The sequence below is a fragment of the Neopelma chrysocephalum genome, unplaced genomic scaffold, assembly GCF_003984885.1.
Source record: "Neopelma chrysocephalum unplaced genomic scaffold, ASM398488v2 Primary Assembly neopelma1_44, whole genome shotgun sequence".
In the NCBI taxonomy this organism is placed as follows: Eukaryota; Metazoa; Chordata; class Aves; order Passeriformes; family Pipridae; genus Neopelma; species Neopelma chrysocephalum.
Genome location: NW_020897703.1, coordinates 12,959,129 through 12,978,104, shown reverse-complemented (window position 1 = coordinate 12,978,104; position 18,976 = coordinate 12,959,129). Strand labels below are relative to the sequence as shown.

Below are 18,976 nucleotides of genomic sequence, written 5' to 3'. Positions count from 1 at the left end.
CAGTGAGCATTTTTTTCAGCCCTACTGAGGCTGCAGAGAGATGATATATTTCTTGTTTTGGTTTGGACATACCCTTTTTAATAAATTGCGGAGTTCTTTTACCTCTTACAACAGCATGACTGAGCTATGTGAAGGTGCTGGGGAGCTAGTGATGAGCAGTAAAGATAAATAACAACAATAGGAAACAAAGGACATGACTAGTTAGGAAAAAAATGTGAGGATGCTGTGAGGTACTTTCACATCTTTGTGCATCTTATCCCAGGCACCTGTGCTCTGTCAGCCCTACAGAATCTCCACCTCCCTCAACATCCCTCATGCTCACCTCCCACATCCCAGAGCATCTGGCCAAGAGCAGTGATCCTTCAGGCAGCACTGTCTGCATCTCACACTGGGCAATTCCCCAGAGACCTAAAACCCCCTGAACACTATCAATCTACTTCTTACCATCATAGGAATACAGTAATAAAGCAGGTTACTGTGGGATATCAGTGACAAGTGAGCCAACAGACCACTGAGTGAGCACATGATTGCTGGGTGCCAAGCAGTAATAGCCAGCTGCACCTATGGCCCATGGCTACCTGCATCCAGCAAACCTCATCTGTCAAATGCAATCAAGAGTTATATGGCAAAAATCCAGTGGTGCTGCATCCATGGAAAGTTACAGCTAAGAAATAGGCCACTATGGTGTCAGAATGTTGTTTTAATCCAAGTATTTTAAAAATATTTTTCTTGTCAGTGACATATTTTTCAAGATATGCAGAGGATCATAGGCAATGGCTAGCTTTGGAGAACTTCCCCTAATCACCAGTATCGTCCCTTTGTGGAAGAAACAGCAAAGCTTTTGGATAGTTTAAGTGTTTGGATGTTTACTTGAGAAAAGCTGATAATGTAAGAGCAAATACACTACAGCAGAAAGTATCTGACTCACTGAAAACAGAAATTGCTTCCATCCAATCTATACTCTTATAATTTCTTTCAGCCAGTGCTTTCAGAGGAGATGTAGAAAAATATTCCTGTCTGCTCAGACTCCGAGAGTCATCTCACATCCCCTGCCACAATGACCTGGCCCTGGGAAGCAGGACCTCAGCCCTACAAATGACACTTGGAGCAAAGCCCCTGCACTGGGCACCACAGGAGGGAATCTCCACAATGTTTTAAAACAGGCACATGTGAGTCATTCCTCAGAAGGAGGCCAGGGCCAAATCCAGCAGAGAAATCTACAGTTACTGTCCTCAGGACAGGAGGACACATCTTGAGACAGTGCAACGTCCTACAGCTCTCTCCACCACCCCCCCCACCTTCATGTCAAAAAATGAAGAGCCCTTCCTAGGACCAACCACTCTGCAAAAAGCTCTACAGCAAAATGCTTCACCCTCTCTCCCAGGCAGAAGTGATGGTTAAGGACTGAACTGTTTGTGCCTGAGCTCTTTTTCAGCTGTCCAGAGTAGAGTTGTGTGCAGCACTCCGCCTCTAGTCAAGCCGAGTGTTTGAAACAACACACAAGACTGTGTTATCCCAGGCACACTGCCCAATGCAGCCAAAAAGGATTCATCCAGGGTGGAGGCAACCTCAGCATGCAGACCTAAAGAAAGTGACATTTGACTCCTGGTGCTGTGGAGAAGCCACAGGGACAATATACTCTGGGCAATAAGGACCCAGTGTCTCTCTCTAGCTTATTCCCTTGTCTGCTAGTTCTTGTGAACATTTTGTGTTCACAAAATACTGTTCCTAACACGTAGCCCAAGAGCTTTTCTCCAATGGGGCTGCTTTTTCCAGTGTCTCACTGCTGTAGTAGTGATCACTCAGTGTCATGTGGCTGTTCAGCACTGCATAGCTTTCTCCCCAAAACCTGAGCTGTTTTAAGCTCTAGGAGCTGTTGGTAGGGTGAACAGGCTAGTTCAGAAATTAAGGATTTCTGAGTATTGGCTCCAGCTTATTCAGTCCTAAATCAGAACAAAAATAATTGCATGAAGTTGGAAGAAGTCCTTAAGAACAGGACTCTTTCTACCAGCTTATCCTCTCAACACACACTGCTCTAACCAGACGGGGTCATTCATGGCCTGGCGGTGGCAGGCAGCCCACAGAGAGAGGCAGAAAGAGATGTTTCCCACAACCACACCTGGTGACCAAGAGGTGGAAAGGCATAGCCTGGCCCTCGGAATCCCTGGCTTGTTACTATGGGAAAACAACTTTTGTTAGCCCTATCATACCAGCCTTTTGCCTTTCCATCTATTAATCCACTTTTGAATCAAATTGACGGAAATCTGGAGGATTTTTTTCCCTTCTTTTCACTGTTCTGTGGCATAACAGGCCAAAAGCACTAGATATCAGTCTAATTTTTTTCCCAGACACTTGAGCTGTTGCAACTTTCAGTCAGCTCAGAAAGAAGTCAAAAAAGGAATCAAATATGGAGAGCAAGTCCTGGGATTTTGCTGGTGGACTTCTGCTGCCCACAGTGGGTGTGCTGCAGTCCCCTTTGCATCAGTAGTTATAAGAAGAGGGGCTTCTCTCTGCAAATCCTAAGGCTGGGATGAAAAGAGCCTGTTTGGAGCCACAGGTTACATCGTGGGAGCTCTGAGACACCCCACACCACACCCTCTGTGCCCCAGGCACTAAATTAATAATGCTGTGACCTGCATAATGCCATGGCTGAAGCTGTGTCTTCTTTCACCTTTGTCTTACCAACAGGATGACACAAAGCTGTAGTTTAAAACATTTTGCTATAATGAATACTTACGGAAAAGGATCAAGAATCTCGACACTGTCAGATTATTTTACTTCTCAGTAGGTGTAGGTTTAGAATTGAATTGGCTTCAGCATTCAAATAGGCTTTTTTAACATAAAGCATTTTCTTCATCACAATCAACTAAGTCTTACTAACCATGCAGCAAATTGTGACTAGTCTACTAAAGGCAGCATCTATAAAATAATATTAAAATAGCAACCACCTCTAAAGGGGAAATCTGAGGCATATAAGGGCCAGACATGTGGAATGAATTTAAAGCACTGTTTTCCAATCCCTGCCTTTTACAAATATTGTGATATTCCTATAAAAATGTTGAAAAACTACAGTGTACAGAGATTAGTTCAGATTTCACATCAAAAGCCCAAACAAAAAGTTAAGAGGCCTGGGCAGTCAGCAGGGAAAGAGCAACTACATAAGCAAAGTGCATTAGTTTTTACAGCCCAGGTGTTGACATAAATTAGAGTAACTTGAATATCTGTCATTAGAAGAGCAATCTAGGACTGATTTGCCCAGAGTGTGGGAAAAATAAAACAAAACCCAACCTCAGATCTGCATAATGTAAGGTAGCTTGCTTTGCCAAAGACAGTGGAGAAAAACAAATACCACCTCAGAGCCAGGTTACTGTCAATAAAAGCCTCAGTTCAGTGCAGCAAGCCCCATAAATAAGTTTTGTGAGAAACAGGCAACCAAGACTGGTAAAGATTTTAATTAAAAAGAAAAAAGTCCAATTTTCCATTCTGAAAGTTAATTTTGAATGATTTGAGACTGCAAAGTGCTGAGACTACAAATCTCCACTAAACAGGGTGGAGATGGAGAGTCTGATTTTACTCTCATTAGAGTTCATGGAAAGGCTCAGGATAATTTTCAGAGGAGGCTGGACGAGACCCACTGTACCTTCTGACTTTGCTGAAAGCATCTGAATTATCTGAGAACAGACTTAGAGATTAAGAAGAGTGCATCCCATTAAATCCCTTGATGATCTCTGCTGTACAGGGATTTGCACTGTAGCTTGAGGTTAGTCATTAAACCAGGTCATTTGTGAGGCACCGAATCCTATTTGCACATTACACAAAATGAATTTGAGAAGTGTCACAGTCAGCAAGCAAGGCTGGCCTTGGCTCCCACAACGCCATCCTTTGGATGCCAAAGGTTGGTGGAGCAAGGACTACAGCCATAGTCTGCACAGTGATGCCATGACTTGTGTTCAGCACTGCTGGTATTTTGCTTCATGAACCTGGGGAGAGCATCCAGCAATGTATACTTTCATCTATCTCAAAGGACCATGACCTACTGAAAAACTCCCCGTAAATTACCCTCTGTGCCCTGCTCACAGACCACAAACTGAATAGAAACTCACGTCACATCTTACAAACTGACTAGATACTAAATGAAGACTCATTCTGCATATGACTTGTATCCCCTCTGTTCACAAACTTTCCAGTCCAAAAAAGCTATAAAACAGCATTTGATCTGCCATTTGAAAGCTTATTTCAGTAACATGGCCAGGAAAACTTAAGTTCTTTGTAAACTCTGCTGGGTTGCTACAAAACAGTTACTTTTTTATAATTCACATTCCCAAAAGAATTAATCCAAGTTTGTAAATAAAGCAATTGAAAATTTTCAGTTTTCTGAGGCATAAATGAATATACACAAGATACACCATTACTTTGCACACTTAGGAATTTTTAGTATTTACTATGATTGGTATTTTATCTTAGATCCCCTTCTCTGAAAGCAGCTACAAAATGAAACTCCCTCTCTTACAAATTTTATATGACTAGCTTACAGTAATTAAAAGTTAGTATCGCTTTCAACCCCCCAAAACACTGATATATGTGACGCTGGGCAGTGCACGCTGGGCATCTGCACTCACAGGCAGTTGGACGACAAAGAGACCATTTGCACAAGCACTCAGAGAAACTCACTGCATCCGTTCTTACTTGCTTGGAAGACAGCTTCTGCCCTCTGAGGTTTGGCCTGCTCTGTAGCTCATACTGTGTCTCAGAAAGCTTTCAGATGGGCTGCTATGGTTTCAGTAATTATTTTTAAAGGTTCTCGGCAATATAAAAACAAATCTGTGGAAGAGTCTTTAAAATCAGGATGGAAATAATAAGTGGGAGGGAAAAGAGGAGGCAAAAAGTAATCTGAAACAAAAAGAGTGCTTGAGTAAACAACCCATCCCCAAACTCTGGGACTTCAATCTCCCTTTCTTCACATTGGAGCCAACCTTAGCTCACCCCAAACTACTCAGATACCATGGCCAAAAGTTGACCATCTGCTCTAAAGGGTCTACAAAACTTTAGAAACTGCATCCAAAGCAATTTAAAAATCCAACCAAAACCCAAGGTTAAGGATAAGAGATTAATTTTAATCTTAAATATCTTACCACACATATATTGGTTTGAAATGGATTCATTTAAAAACAACAAAGAAAAGCAATAATATTACTGAAAACACATTACCACACACGTGAAATTACATGATCATCTAATATCCTGGCAGTACTGGCAAATGATGTCTTGTTCTAATCCGTATTAAAAACAAGTCCAAAATGTTATGTTCCTGCACCACCAGATTATTTGCCTGGTTGGAATTCAGCAGTAAATTTCTCCTGCAACTTAGTTCAGAGATATACATAGAGGAAGCAATACATTATTTCTCCTAAAAATTGTCCAATAAGACAACTCAAAAACTGTCTTTTGATGGCTTTACAAAACTAACAGACCAGATAACCATTAAGTAACCACTGAGTAAAGTAGACTAAAAGTTGCCATTATCTCTATATTGTTTGGTTCTTTGTATCATATATAAAATCTACTAAATCTGATCATCTTTTTCTCTATTTTAAAAAACATAGATTTTATAACATACCCATATTAACTGTGTCAGAGCCACCACTTTTATTACTACAGTAAGATAAGCCTAATTTTAAAATTCTAATTTTTTTAATAAAAGTAAAAAAAAAAAGTATCAGCTGTCCTTAGCTGATAGGAACTGCTTTGGCTTCACTCCAGACCTTTCTTAGGTCTCTTCTACCAGAACAACATATAATCCAAAAGTTGTAATAGCAATCTGTATGATAAATGATGAGGGCTGCCAGTGGAAGCTCTAGGGCTAAAGCAGACTGCCAGCAGGGAAGAGAAAGACTTGTCTTTTGCTTCTGCAATACCAAACTACTGAATCCATCACATGCCTTATTCTGAGCTGACCAGAACTTCCCTGCCTCCAACAGCAGTCACTGCTACCTAATGGAAATATGTACAGAAACCCTGCAGAGGATCTCCTGTTCTAGACTCGGTTCTTGGGAAGAGCAGCTTCAGAGCAAATTAATAGTTTGGTGACTGCCCTGCAGGAGGTCACATCCAAGCCAGGGGCTTGTGGAACTGGTGGACTGGTGTTTAGAGACATCCCCAGGCAAGGAGCCTGACGCCCTGGTGGCTGCTACCTCAGACTCCCATTCACAGCTGGATCAGTGGAAGGACAAACCTGAAATTCCTTTTCCTCTGTTTCAATTTGGTTTGGCTCTTAGTGAAGCATTCAAAAATCTAATCCACAGTGCATTGAATACTTCTCCACATGTAATAGGAGAGACCTTGGCCTTCAGTATCTGAAGGCATGTGTGCAAATCACTGGCAATACTCATGTGCTGTTCCTATCACCGGCAATTTCCACTTGGTCCATTCTGGAAAACATCCTGAGTAACACAAGGGTGAATTTTTCTGTTAAGTGTTTCCAACACTGCCTTTTGGAAAAGAAAGGTACAGCTAAGAGATGTTTCATTTATTTAATAAATAAGCTGCCAAAATGCAAAGAGCAAAATCCAGGCAATAATAATATTCTTCATATTTATACTATTAGAAGCCAAGCAGAGATCAGAATATTGACCAATCACAATTATATTTTTTTCATTTACTAGAGTAGAGCTACAATGAAAATTCAACTCAAAATAGCTCTGTAAAGCCATTTTTATATAAATAATTTCATCTACTTTTGCAGCAGTACTTGATATTTATGCAATATAATATTTATGAAATATAGGTGAGATAAAATTGAATCAGAGGGTTCAGATTATCCATCTGGGTCTTTAGCTGAAGACTCAAGCATTGATAATGGGACCATGAAATTTGCACATATACATGTGAGTACATAGGTCCACACATGCAGCAGATGATGCCAACTGAAACACCTACAGTAAGGGCAACACAGTTAAGTTGTCTGTACCTAATCTAAGGTTTGCATTGTCCAGCTGAAGGCCCTGTAAGTTAAGATAGCTTCTGAAGATTTCATTTATGAAATACACTTATCTACTTGTTTTGGCAGTTATCTAATAGATGGCAAGGTCCAAGTTCTGTTTTGCATCAGCCTGTGGTTCTTTCAAACTCAAAGCAATTCTAATGTTACATGAAAGACAGAATCTAGATTCCCTGATCTACCTGGAGAAGCACAAAAATTTGTATGAGTTTAATAATGTGGGATTTGGGGAAAAATAATAGAGTGGGAAATTAATTTTATGTCCTGACAAAGTTTGAGACATAAGAGATTTCTATCTTAATCAGGAATTAAAAAACAACCCAAACATTCTGTTGTTGGAAGTCCAGATTTCAGCAGATCCTATATTCCACTCCAAGTATTCTAAATTTCTTTTAAAAGCTTACTTTAGGATTTTCTAATTTAAAAAATTTAAATTTTGTACCAAATTCTCCTTTGATCTCAGGGGAAAAAAGGTTTTGATAGGTTTTGATAAACTGACAGTATTAATTAGAACATATTTTCAATAAAAATGTCCCAAGAAACTATAACTACAATCAGTAACTTTGACATCCAAACTAAATTTTCCAACTTAGGCATCTAAATCCATATGCTAGATGCTTATGTTTTCTTAGCTTCCTTAAGGTATTGACATGGTGCTGCCAACCTAGCACAGGGGTCTCTTACAGACTCCTGATGCCCTGATTATCCCTGGTCCTGGGAGGGACATGGGGCAACTCAGTGCTACTAGAACTAAGACTGGGAGGACCCAGATGCAGACAAGCAAGGAGGCCCACAGTCTTGTAAAGGGCTCTAGTTTAAAGCACGGCACAAATCAAACAAAAAGCAACCAAGGACACCAAATTGAAAACGCCCTTCTGCTTTCCTCCACATCTCCGATTACAGAAGTTTTTGCTCCAATTTATTTCTCTTTGGAAACAACTTTTTACAGCTGCACATGGCAAGTACTTAGCTAGTGAGCAAAGAGGATGGAAAGAATGATTATTAATGGATTCTGCCAAAAAATAGGGCAAAGTGTTTCATAGCTTAGGACAAAAACCAGTCGATCTTCCCCTAAGTGAAGAGGAGGCATGTCCTGTGCTGCCTTCCTGAGAAGGAAAACAGCACAGCTGCATTGCTTACTGTAGCAATCCAGGCTGGAAACATACAGCACCCTTCCACTTTCTACTTGTGAAGCTGGTTGAGTCAACACACACTAAACCAGAACGTTTGCCCAAGTAAAAACCAAGAGGTTCCATTTGGTTATCTGCATTTTATTTTAAATATTTATATCTCTAATTGTTTTCTACAACCTTTGACAACCAATTGTTTCCATGCAGCAAGTGTAGTCAAAGGCAGTGTGCCATGCGGGTGCCAGTCCTGCAGGGCATTGGTCTACCAGAGGGCCCAGGTCACTGTAGTGACATCCCATATGAGGTCATATCTAGCTGACCCAGGTGGATGTGCTAGGCAGGTGAATATGCCAAGAGGGACAAATCCACATCTTGCCTGAACTCGGCAGGAGCTACAACCATTGCTTGAGGAGAGACAAGCTGCCCCAGACAGCTGCTCTGGGGTCCGCAGCGGCTCCTGCTCTTGCCAGGTTTTTGGAAGTGGTGCCCAGCCAGCATTGCACCTTCATGTTAGCTGGCAGCTCTGAGGCAGCCTGCCACACAGGCCGTGCAGGACCTCACTGGGAGCCCAGGAAGCAGCTGGGTTTGGAGGTTATTTGCCTCCATTCAAGACAGCGGGTCTAACTGAGCTCCTGCTAGTATTCGAAATCAGCTTTTTGCATAAAAAGTAATAGTTTGTTGTAGTTCAAGCTCAAAAAAAAAGGTATGTATGGCATACGACTGCCATGAAAAAACATACCCACAAAACCAAAAGCAGCCACATACCATCATTCAATACTTGCATTTCCTCTTTTGAACGTTCAACATGTCCTCTTACTCAGGAGAGTCCTCCACAGGACTGCTCAAATTTGTCCTTGCTAATGCCAGTCTACAGAAGCTCAGAGAAGAAAACAAATTAGTCACAGCAGGCTGGAGTACTCAGTGCAGGTGCCCTGAAACAACAGGTATTGGAGGGTGGCAACCAATTTCCCCTTTAATTTATTTGTAATAGGAGTGGTTGTCACAGTTGTTAAGCCGTAGCTAAAGTTAGCATCACATCTGCCAAATCCTGTAAATATGGCCAAAACTCTGACCAGACTGACTGAATTATTTGGTTAGCTTGCATGGGCAAAACCAGACTGGATTTATTTTCAGAAAATTTGAAGGCTAAGTTTAGCATATGACAGACTGAAATAAGACTCCCAACATCTCTGCTTTCAAAACCAGAATTTGTAATTAAATGGAGGGTTAAGAGCTACTTAAAATCTGAGGCCACAGGCTTCCAGATAAAAAGAAAACTTTTGCCAAACTCAGAGAGCTGTAATATCTGGATCAAACCCACAGCTGCAAGGAAGCTTTGTATTGATTTATTTGGTCATAAGATGTTATTACTCTCATGAAGTCTACTTTCTCTCTTAAACTGCAGGCCTGATGACTGGCAAAGGATCATTGTTTTGTTCTGTATCTGCCAAGGGCCCTGTGAGCAGGCAGACTCCCACAAGGCCAGGTTACATGGGGTGCCAGTCTGGGCACCACCACAGAGTCAAAAAGCTCCGCCTCACAGAAGAGATACAGCGGCACCAGGGCTGCTGTGTCAACAAAGCATAAACTCCACAGACTAATGCTTCTTTAGGTGAGCCCTGATCCGTCAGAACTTGATATTAGGAAATGCTGTTCAATGCAGACCAAGCTGGTTTTGCACAGCCAGCATGAATTTGAAGTTTGCCATTAGTACCAGAGATTTGAGATCTGTGTGAAAAATGAGTAGTTTGCCACAACTGTTCACCTGAGACAGCAGCAGGTCCTGCCTTTTCAGGTCTCCCTCCTATGCCAGGATCAGATCTGGTTGTTACGTGCCAGCTGCTAACAGTAAATCAATACTTTCCCACAGTGCTGAGTATAATGCACTCAATTTACCTGTTCACTTCCAAATTAAAAGAGCAAAATCTCCTCAGGAAACTCAGGAACAGAATTTTACCTTCCCTCCCTGAAAAGTGGAGTATGGAATATACTGTACTGTACATATGGAAATATTAATTTTAAAGGTAATAACTATTCAGCATTCATCAATAACCAGAAAAATTCAGAGTCATGTCAACAAGGAGACTGAACAAAAGACAGCAGGGCTGGAAGAAGGGATCTACTCTTCCACTGAGTCACTATGGCAGGTATTTATCTCTTTTCTCTCTAAAAATCTCCACTGATGGAAACTCTGCAATATCCCTCAGTCATCTACCTCATTAGCATGACAGCAAATAAAGCTTTTCCCAGCACTTAAATTAGACCTCCTTTGCTGTGATTTCATTTACTATTTCTCATCCTATTTACAACTAATGCTTAGAAGAATTTATTCCTTTCCTCTTCATGGTTATTTAAAAACTGTTTACATGTCTCTTTGATCTTCTCCTCTTTAGGCTAAGCAATCATATTTCCTTCAGTCTTTTTTCATAGGTTGTATTTGTGCTGTCTGTCATCATTACTGTGTTCATAGGACATTCCATACTCCCATATCATATGTGAAATGGGTGAGGGTGACATAATTCACCACCTTTATCTCAGTATTGCATTGTAAGTTTTTTTGCAGCATCCAATTTACTAATTTGAAATAAAATATAAACATCAATTTAAAAATACTGATATTTTCCCTATCTGCACATCTCCCTCCTTTAAACAGGCCATCCTTTCCTCTCACTGATGTCCAAACAGGTATGTTTGACTACTGATCACTCAGTAGTACCCTCTTTTTTGGTCCCGTGGAAATAACACTTCAAAAAATAGTCTTTGCACCAATCCTCATCCGGTAGCAGTCCATCATGCCTGATAAGAGTTGTGGATCCACGAATGAAGCAAAACATTTCTGTTCCTAGGGCTAATTCTTCCCTCTCACATCTCCCAAGCCTGGCACCCAGATTTCTTCAGACTATAGTTTCCAAAGCAAGTGCACTGCTGAAACTACACCAAAGCATCAACCCACATGGACCAGATATAGACCTTATCAAGGAGGAACCCTGAATGGTTTTGTACTCACGTCTACAGATAACCAAAATTGCAGGCACCTCTGGGACCCTCCCAGCATCAGTTTCTACCTGGTCCACTAATCACAAAGAAGCCACAGTTGGGGCTTAAAACACAGGGCACTTGAGATAGAAAATAATACTTGATCTACTGGACTGCACCAGCTCTAGGTCAGCATGTTGCAGCCTTTCTACAGCACATACTTTTCTGATGGACCTGCCTCATTGAAAAAAAAAATTAAGTTTACTGTTATTTCTTTCTTATTAACTATATGTCTCAGTGAACCTTTTCATACTATTACTGTTCATTAGCATCACATCATAAACATTGTAGGCTTCACTGTGCAGTTTTCAAGTGTAATGCCATCTGCTCTAAGTAAGGACAACTACACATTAACAGTGCTTGGTCATATAATATCTTAGGTCTCCTGACCTATTGCCAAGTGTTAAATCCCTTCACTGTTAGCCTTGTGCTACTGGAATGAAAAAAAACAAACCAACCTGCTGCACATGTTAAAAGCTTGTGGATTTGGCATAAAATTTGATGTAACCTAAGGCACCTAACTGTCATTAGGAAAGGTGTACCACATCAGAGAATGCCAATAAACTGGTACTGCCATTAATCCCACCCTGGAGAAGAATGACTCCTATATTGTCACACTGCAATCTAAGACACGAGATGGCTCTACATCTTCCAACTCTTATAGGCCAGGAATGCGACAAATCAGAGATGTTTCCCTGTGCTGCTGCTCACATCATGACTTCTACCCACTCCCATCCCTCTCGGTGCAAATCCCACAGGTTCTGTACCTGGTCACCAGCAGGAGAGATGCTTTCATAGAATAGGAGGCCTGGTCAATTCATCCAGAATACACTTCCTGAAGTTAATTCAACTGCAAAAACATTTCCCAGGTTGCACACTCCTGCAAGGAAGAAAAGAACTATTAATTGTGAATCATTTGGGATCACAGAGCCTGGGTACATATCTACTACCTATTTCCTTGCATAAATTGAAATTCTGCATGAGGAGCTGGCAGCACGTGAAGAAGAGCCCCTCTCCTTCTAAAGAGGAATTAGAACAGGAAAACACACTGGCTGTGCTCTCCATATCAGTCCCTGAGGCCAAAGAACCCAACTTGTTCTCAAAGAAATTTAAGGTAATTCCCCAACTTCAGCATAGCATAGTAAAACCCAATATAAATGGTGGAGGGAAAACAGAAAAGCATAAAACCCCCACAGATGGACATGACGGTAAGACTGAACAGAATTATCCACTACTACAGTTGCTCCTCATAAGAGACGTGGTTTGATGACTAGCTTTGTAATAAGGAAGTTTCTATAGTTTAGGCTAGAGAAAAATGCAGGCAAAAGCTGAAAAAAATCAATTAAATGAAAGTAAAATTAACCTCCTTCAATGTCTAGATGCTTTTAACAGCTAATTACAGAAATACCTTGCAGAACTTGCATTCATGTGTGGGGGCAAGGAAGGCAGAGGGAATAGCTAGCAAGATGTGACAGAGATGTGCTGCAAATAATATCTCAGCAAAAGATATACTTGTCCATTTGATATATTTAGCATTAGAACAAAAAAAAAGTCTTAACAATGCAGTAATTTTAAAATAAAATATAAGAACAGTAACTATTCAGCATTTTACAGATTTACTTCTATTTGGAAACCAGTCTCAGGACTCCAGCCCCTCACTGCCATGAAATCTTTGCATACACTATGTGGTGAAATGAAACCTGCTATAAACTTGCTGAAGCTGGCTCATGCAGTTCAGGTTTGCGTTAGATGGTGTTGCACATCTTAACTCCTACTTTTTCCCTTGCAGAGAGTAGAATACTGTGGATGTGGATCCAAGTGCACAGTGTACACAAGATCAACAGAGTAATGCAGCCGAGTAGTTTTTGGGGAGCAAAAGTGGCCAGTGACTAAGGTGGCATTGAGTGGTTTATTCTGTTTATTTGCAGAATTAACGATTCTTTAATGTTGCTTTCATCTAACTGAAGTTCTCTCAAACCTAAAAACTTCTATACTAACAGTGGCCAAGGGAAAGAAACAAATATAAACAAAAAAAAAGCATACAGAAAAATGAATTTTTCTTCCATAGATGCTATGAATATACACAAACACATGCACACAGTCTCTCTTCCTTCTGAAGTTCAACAGAAATGCAGCAATTTTTCCTGAGCACAGAATTCGTCCCCATCTGGTTCCATTTTTTACTATTTTCTTTTTTGGTTTCCTTCTCTCTAATTCCAATGCATATTTATTTCATTTTGTTTAGTCTGTGCTCTTTATTCCCTTTCCTCTTTTTGCAGATTTCCTTTTTAATTTGTTAGAGGAAGAAACATTCTTTCCCTGGTTTTCATAATACAAGCTGGTGGAAAGAGCCCATTCAGAAATCCTCCCTCTTCAACAACCACTCCTGCTCTTTCAATCTTGGTTGCCTGTGTTCACTCCTGGTAGCAGAGTAGAAGTGTTAGGGTTTATTTATTTAGGAAAGTGTATTGGTTTATTTTTTAATTCAATTTCAAATGGCTGGCACAAGCCTCTGCGTAGAAGCTCAAATATATTATTTACGAGCCATTATATTTAGCTTAAAACAACTCCTAATCTATTTGAGATGAGCCACTCTAAGACAGGATTAGACTGAAATGAAAATGTCTGCAGTGGGATTTTACTAAATTGCTTTTAAATCACATTCCTAGTTAAACAGTGCTCTGGTGAAGGCTATAACCCCTAATACATCAGAAAGGCTGATTTGGGGCAGAACTTTGGCTCTCTGAAAACTTGCTGGTTTTACAGAAGCAGGGGAGCCCAGCTAAGGCCAAAGCCTTCTCTGCGTGTAAAACCTCAAAGCTTGAAACATGAGAGCAAGCTCTCAAGGCTGAGCCACAGATCTGTTAACTGCCCAGAAACAGAGCCCTGTCATTCCCAGAAACAGAGCCCCGCTATTCCCATCTCGCCCAGACCCTCAGTGCCACGCAGCAGGGCCAGATGCAGCATCCGCTTCCATGTGCAGGAGGAGGCAAGTACTTCCCTGCTCATATAGGTCTGTCTGGAGCCACTGTGTCCATCTTATGCAGATGTTCCTACGCTGAGAACAGGATGAACGCGCTGGGTGGGATGAGGAGGCTGAGAGAGCTGTGCAGCTTGGTCTGGTTTTCTACATAATCAGTGAAATGTTCTTAAAAATATTTGGGAAGAAGTATGGCCAGTTTTAGGAACACTTTCCTGACACTGAATTTTAACATCTGTCATGCCCTTGTTACAGCACTGTCATCCCCAGCAGCTGCATTTTGTGCTAGATTGCTGCCACTGTCACTGTACAAGCCCCTCTGCCTCACAGGTTGTGACATTGTCTGGTGAGTGGGGGGGGTTACTTGCCACCACTGCCTGAGCCCTATGCGGCCGTCACCTCCTCTTCCCCCCATGCTCTCCCAGCATCATGCGGACCCTATGCTGGGATTTAATTTGTTCATATTCTCTGCAGTACTACTACTATATTCTACATTTTATCATCATTAAGGTTGCTTTCTTTGTAACTTTCATTCCAACTTTGCATTTAAGATTTATAATTAAACACAATCCCCTAGTAATTTAAAAGTAAGAATTATATTTTTGTGCAGGAGTACAGAACATACATCCTAATAAACAGTCTCCCTCTGAGAGCTCCCAAGTTCTCCAGAACCAACCAAGTGCCATTTTATTCCAGATACAGTGTGTTCCCAAATCAAAACCCTCCAGCACAGAAAAGCCGTGACGGAATTCCTCAACAGAAGTCACCAGGAATGAGAGAAAACCTTAACAAGAGACTACACCAGTAAAATCAAAGAGAACAGCTACTTGGTACAGCCAAAACAAACAAAGTGAAGTTTTCCCTAAAGTCAATGGTTTTAACCTGTGCTTGGAAAAGTGCTTTCTGTTATTTATTCACTGAATACTTCTATTAAAAATTCAGACTTTTTACTTATTATATGAAAGTCTTAACAAGATAGAGATTTCATTCACACGTCTAACGTGACTCAGGTCCACACTTCTGTTGTACTACAAGGCAGGCTCCAAGCTTCTCACAAACCAAGCTAACTCACTCAAGATGAGCTTCCTATTTTTGCCCTGTACTGTTCTGCTCTGAAAGCCCTGTACGTTGTTTACTACCTGCTAACGCAGCTGCCATATGGACCACTCCTTATCCACTGCCACCAAAAGTCAGTGAAAATACACACACAGAACCTCTGTAGGACAGTTAAAGAGATGTTTTAAGAGGACTAACCTGTGCTATTTGAATCCGTTGGAGGTCACCCAGTTCTGAACTTCCTCAGCAGCTTCAGTCCTGTTTCCTGTAGAGTGGCATGTGACACCACACTTCCTCACCGCACCTTGCTAGACTCACTTTGCTGATGTTTTAAAATCAGATGAAACAACTAACTGTCCCTAACAGTATGTTTAAGAAATTTCTGATCTAATGTTGAACCACTGACATTTCTGCATAGCCAGAGAGCCCTCTTCTACTGCCTTCTGAATCACTCCATGATTCAATGAACCTTTCTGTACTTTCTTGATATTGATATCAAATGCTGAATGTGAGTCTGCTCAGTGTCCCCTGGGGCCACAGTCCCCCGTCCTTCTTTTAAAGAGGAAACAAATGCAGTAGTGGAGAATGTAATTACACTGCAAGTGTGGGAAACTTCACTTAAAGGATATTTGTTTATCAAATTTTCATAGTGGTAATGAGTTGATGAATTCAAACAGATGCACTTATCAGCAATTTTCAGAAATATTTTCCTTTGAATACAGCAAACAGAAGTTTGAGTCCAATGAAAAGTAGTTCAAGTCTTCAGAAGAGTAGGGTTTTCTCAGCTGTAACAATGTGAATCCATATACTGCTTTCTAGTGCAGGAATGAACAGGCCTGAATATATGTCACAAAAGGAAGGACAGTAAAGTCCTGGATTAGAGTAGTATGTTTACAGGACTAGTCAATACATGTTGCTTTATCATATTTTTCTTAAAGTCACATGAATTTTACAAAGGCAATCTAATCCTAAGTGGTACTAACACCAGAAATACTGACATAGCTTGGAGATAAAGTTTGAAGACTACCATATCAGAGGAGAGGCAGAATGGTCTTACCAGGGTCAGCAAGGAGATACTGCTTGAAGATGCTCCTTGTGGAACATGTTAAACACTCTTCAATTAGGCTAATGGAAAGCGGTGGAGATAAATTAAATATCCCTTTATTTAGTGAGAGCTGAAATAACAACATCCAGTGCCTGGGGCACTGATCAGCCTGGCAAGGACTGTGTGAAGCAGTGGGTTACAAAGCCAGAGGGGTTCCCTTACAGACTGACTGCAAACATCTGTGCTGGAGCACAGGTTGGGTTTAGCTGCACCTAAGCGTGAAAGTGAAGACCCTGAAGGTAGGAAGAGAGTGAATAAACAGAGAGCAATGCTGCACATTTGGGATGCAAAGCTTTTGGCACTCATTCATGGCTGTCCTGCCAACACCATTCAGTTCTCCTACCACACACCACAGTTGTCTCAAGTGTGTTGGCACAGTGGTTCCACAGCCTGTGCCATGGACCACATTGAGGAACTGATCTAGTGGTCAAAGGGTGATCAGTTGTTTTTTTTCTTTTTCTCACTCTCAGGCATGAGGGGACAAGTGTTAGCAGGAAGCCACTACCCAGGCTGTAACACAAAACCACAGCTACAGTGAGAGACCCAAGCCAATGGGAGCTGCTTCTCTGCCCACAAATTGACGCATTCTATGTAATTTCTACATAAATTAAGAGGTTTCCACTAAAATGCCATCTTTTAAATTAACCTGTGCCAGATGAAGACATTAGTGTTGTGAGCAGCCTCCCTGTGACCACCAGTCAGGGATTACATTCCTATCTGCTGCCTCAGGGCTTCCTACCACTGCTTGCTTGTTTACTACTATCAAATGAGCCAAACTAGATCCAACAATTTTTATCAGTGGGTTAAAATAATCTGGCTAATCCCATTGGAAGTGAAGTGGCAATGGTTTTGAGGATCCCACAGAGATGTAGGAGTAATGAACTCTGGCAAAGAGGTAGCAACAACAGGATTTCACGGAACAGCAGCTAAGTATTGAACAAATCACACCCAGCTAATAAGAGATGTAAGTATTTTACATGTAAACATGCAAAGGATACCCATACAAAAGGAAATATATTCATGATGGAAAAACACCCCAAAACTAGTCCACAAAGTGGATGCTTTTACATGAGATACTTTCAGAGCACACACATATCCCCCTAATTGTGCACACACATCTGAGCTCCTGCAGCTGTAATAGGAGAGCATGTGCAAACATGTCTGCAGATGCACCTGCTCTGCCCCCACTGAAGGTTTTGGGCCAAATGGCCAAGGTATTATTTACACTGGAAGACATTTGAGAGCTCTGTAAGGCTCATGCAGCTTAAGCATTTTCCCCCCGGTAAGCGTGCAGAGACATGATACACCAGACCCTGAGCTTCAGAGGCACTGAGGGGAAGTTGAAGAGTTCAGGAAGTGGCCATGTTTGCTCTCAGCACACTGCTGCTTTGTCCTCCCCCAGCTGCTCCCACAGGGGCTTTCAGACAGCGGGGATCCATCACAAGAGAGGGGTTATTTATCTCTGTTTTAAGAAGGGGCTGCGTTTACAAAGTCACTTTTAATGTGTCAACCTCTGTGTGAGGATCTAGTCACATACACTGGGCTGTGCCAAAGCTCTGCTTGGAGCTGCTGGTGGGGCAAATCTACTTTTATATCCCCCCCAGACACTGGGGGTTGTTCAAGATGGGAGGAATTCATTTGCCCAGCAGGTAGCTTGCAGCAGTCTCCCAATCACTTTTAATCTGTGCCCAAGCAAAACAGCCTCCCAGGATGTTGCTTCAGTCAAGTTCAGAGTGCAGCAGCACCTCACCCCGCCTTTCAGTGGGGCCACGGAGAGGGCACTGCAGGGACAGCAGATGCAGCTGTGTGACACTGGGGGGACCCACTGTGTCCACAGAGGTCTCACACAGCAGGGTTTGCTGAGTCACCACAGGCACCAGAGCATCTGCCAGCTCTGACTATGGACCATTAAGACATGAAGAGAAACATATCAAGCCTGATAAATTCTATAATCTGTGAACAAACCACTTATTTCTCCCTCCTTGTCACAGATGAAGAATCTTTTGGCTAGCACCTTCCAGAGGAGCAAAGTTTTAACAGGGATTTTTGGCAGTGATCTCATGTAAACCAATGACTTGCAACTAATGCTACGTCTCATCTTATATATACACAAGACAAAACCCTCTCTTTGGCTTCTGACTAGAAAGCATACCCAAAGCTCTTCTTTATATACATCTGGGTACTTCATGGAGGCATGTGCTACTAACCCTGCAGATGGCACAAGTTATTTTTGAAACCATAAACTGACTTCCCCTCACTTGCCGTGAGATCGAATACTGTTTGATTTATGAATAAAGGACCACCCCAGCAGCAATAACAACTTGCACAGTGGCCTAACAGATAAACTACACAGGCATGTTAATAGACACTGCTGTAAAGCTATTTGCACAAATGATAAGCTTGCCCTGTGCTATTGGGATAAAAAGGCAATCACAGGCTCTGAGGTTTTTCGTTTAGATTAGAAACTTGCACTACCCTACATCCATACATCTGAGTATACTGGACATGGTGATCCAGGCTAACAGAGCACGCTGAAACCCAGCATTCAATATACCTCTTGCCTTATAAAAATGGTCCCCATTTATTCACTATATGGAAATCCCCCCCCTTCACTAACATGGCTATCACACACACACACACACACACACACACACACACACACACACACACAC

The 18,976-nt window shown here is 41.6% G+C and overlaps 1 protein-coding gene across 1 annotated transcript in view; it reads right to left on the bottom strand.

Annotated features, from left to right (window-relative positions):
* The window catches only part of WIPF1 (WAS/WASL interacting protein family member 1), a 56,448-nt gene that overhangs the window by 23,589 nt on the left and 13,883 nt on the right, over nt 1-18,976 (bottom strand). The window contains exon 2 of the mRNA XM_027677896.1: nt 11,931-12,043. The gene's annotated coding sequence lies outside the window, so the exon portion shown is untranslated. The remainder of the gene's footprint in view (nt 1-11,930; nt 12,044-18,976) is intronic.